The following is a 2,992-nucleotide window of genomic DNA, read 5'->3' as shown; positions in this document are numbered from 1 at the left end:
ACCATGCCGTGCGCATTGCGTTGAACAACGTCGAGTGACTAAATTGACGAGTTCTATGAACCTTGAAAATTGCCAGCCACCTAATCTCTTTAACCAGATCATCGAGTTCTTCACTGAAATCCAGATCAACCTCCTCTTGTCCACAGAGATGCAGTCCCACAAACCTATCCTCAAGGCTCGGGACAGGACCCCAAGACCGGTTTTCTCCTTCAGCTTCCTCCCGACTACCACTCCCGTTGTCGCTTCCTCCTCCTCCTACAGCTCCCCCCTCCCCGTGTACTTGCTCTCCCAGCACTGCCGCTACCTCCTTATCTCCCCACTTCCCCCTACTCCCATCTTCCATCGCTGGTGGTTCCCCCCTTTCCCCCATCTCCCCGCAGGCAGGTGTTGAATCTCCCATACAGATGCTCCCCTCACGCGGACTCATGCCCCACAGAAAGATCCGATGGACCGTGAGGATTTTGGTGGACTGCAGCTAGAATCGCTGGAGTAATCAAGAAACATCCGCCACCGCCGGAGTAAAGAGGAACCCTCCGCCGCCTCTTACGGGGAGAAGGGGATTCGGGGCGGCTGCCTGCCTGTGTTGCTGAGGTACTCTCCCTTCTAGCTCTTTTTTATGTAATAAGAGCAAGTCTGCGACGTGGCCTGTTAGGCCTTTTGGCCCATTTCTTGTATCGGCACCACTTGGAATATTGGACCAGCTGGTCAAAAGTGTAACGGTGAGGAGTTGATGGGTACGACCCCAAATCGAACTCATCCTCACCCGATACACCCATGGCCGTGGCCCTGCTCCACGTTGGTGTCATGGCCAGCGACTTCAGCGCTGGCTTGTCCCCTTGGAAGGGTCGTCGCGACGGAGCCCTCCAAGGCAGTTGATGAGGCTGAGGAACACCAGCGACCACGTCCCGGCGTGGATTTCGGCGGGGCGGGTCGCCATGGTTGACGCAAAGCGGCGGAGCAATATGCGTGTTTTCGGCGAGGGCGTCGGGAATGCGAGGGACGGCTCCGCATCTTCATTCTCCAGCTCTGGGAGATTGAGGTCGGGGAGGGTCCGATGGGTGCATGCGGGGGGCGCGACGTCGACCTCGTCCGTCTTCACCACTGGCGGGTGTGCAGCAACGAGAGCCGCAGCCGACGACGAGGCGAAAACCGATATGGGGCCATAGCTCGGCGGAGCGAAGTGCTCGGGATCCTTGTTAGAGGGTTTCCGGGACGGGGGACATTCTCTGAAGCCGTGGAGCAGGTAGTAGTTGCATAATTCGTGATCGGGGTCGTCGGCGAGCCAATCGGCGCTTGGTCCACCCAGCAGCTACGCCGTGGGCGGAACGGAGAACACCGACGATGGAGGCAGCAGTTCGTCGGCGTCTGCGGTGATGCTGGAGGTAGAGGCCTCTTCATATTTGTCATCGACGACGAACATCTCCTGCACAACAACAACTTCTTCGGTTGCGATCTCCGGCACGGCAGCGACTTGTTCGCCAACAACCACTGGTTCGGCAGCGGCCTCTTGTGGTCACTTCCTGGGGACAACCGTCCCTGGTGCTTCGCCCTGGTGCTCCATTGGAGTGGTGGCACTGCACCCAGCAGTTGCCATTTATTTGGTGGTGTCAGGGCATCCAGCGGTTGCGGCGGTAGAGGCCACCACCAGGGCCGTAGCGGTGTCGGGGCACCCAGCGGTGAAGGCCACCGTTCCTGTCCGGGCGACCATGATGGCGAGTGCCAAACGCCCGGCGATGGTAAGCAGCAATGTCGAAGCTTCAGCTAGCAAACCTCGGGCGATGGCGTCTTGCGACAAGCCTTGCAAAGGCAAATGCTAGTTCCGGCAAAGTTGCCATCTTTTCTCACATGTTTCTCTGTACTTCTCCTGTGCCTATTAGCTCTGTTCCACAGCATGCGTGCTGATAACGTGAGAAGAAGGAGATTCAAGTGAAAAATGTGTTTTCATTGATGTTGAGTTGGGTATTTATATGTTCCCAACAGACATGTAGAAGCGTCTGTTACAATGATCGTGTCTGTTCTAAGAGGCATGATGTCCCTTTTGGAGCTCGACCTTCAGTGAGGCCTCCTAATTCAAATTTGAAATTTCATAAAAATTCACATTTTTACATTTCAATAAATTCTAAAAAAAATACAAATATACATGAAGGCATAACACAAATTTTCAGTTCAAAATACGTTGAAATGAGGGTTGTCCAAGAAAGACAAATCTGGGGTTGTTTAACACATCATCCTTTCAGGTCATGAATTTGTCTTTTTTGTATAGGTCACAACTCAAGGTATTTCATCATGAATTTTTACATACATGTGCGTTACATCTTTACATACACGCATATTTTTTTAAAAATTGTTTGAACCATAAAAGTTTGAATTTGAATTTTTCAAAGATAAAGGCCTCCATAGAGCTCGGCTTCCAAAACGCATCTGTGAAATCCTAACTGCTATTGTAGCCAAAACTGAAGCTACTTGCTAACTTCTAATATTTCCTAACAAGTTTTTCTTTCTTTACCCAGATCCTTTTGTACGGTCAAAGAAAGTAAGAGCATCTCCAACAATGACACCAAAAGACGCACGCACACGGTAAACTGGCACTATAGAGCGCGCGGGACGTTTTTGCGCGCTCGAGCGGAGGCGGGAAAGTCGCGCGCGCAGGAAACGATTGCGCGCGCGGGAGAAAGCGGGCGATCGCGCACTAGATTAGGCGCACCGCTTCCGGCACGCCTATAAATAACAGCGCTCGCCACACGGCCCCCCATCCCTATCTACACTGCCACGCGTGCTCTCGTCGCTTCCTCTGTCGCTTCCTTGCCGCTTCCCCACCCCGCCGCCATCGCGCCACCATGCCGCCGCGCCGCCGAGGATCTTCAGGCTTTCGCGGCGTCCGTGAGCGCCCCTCCGGCGCCTACTACGCCGAGATCCGCTCCGGCACGTCCGGTTCGGCCTCGGCACATTCGAGACCGCACACGAGGCCGTCCGCGCGTACGACGTGGCAGCG

The 2,992-nt window shown here is 54.3% G+C and overlaps 1 pseudogene; it reads right to left on the bottom strand.

Annotated features, from left to right (window-relative positions):
- Nucleotides 1-552: 552 nt before the first annotated feature.
- Nucleotides 553-2,486, bottom strand: LOC147964984 (uncharacterized; annotated as a pseudogene).
- Between the last annotated feature and the right edge of the window lie 506 nt (nt 2,487-2,992).

The sequence above is a fragment of the Triticum urartu genome, chromosome 6A (genome assembly GCF_056163025.1).
Source record: "Triticum urartu cultivar PI428250 chromosome 6A, HENAU_Tu73, whole genome shotgun sequence".
Taxonomy (NCBI): Eukaryota; Viridiplantae; Streptophyta; class Magnoliopsida; order Poales; family Poaceae; genus Triticum; species Triticum urartu.
The sequence above is the reverse complement of the archived record's forward strand: the minus strand, read 5'-3'. Positions and strand labels throughout refer to the sequence as shown.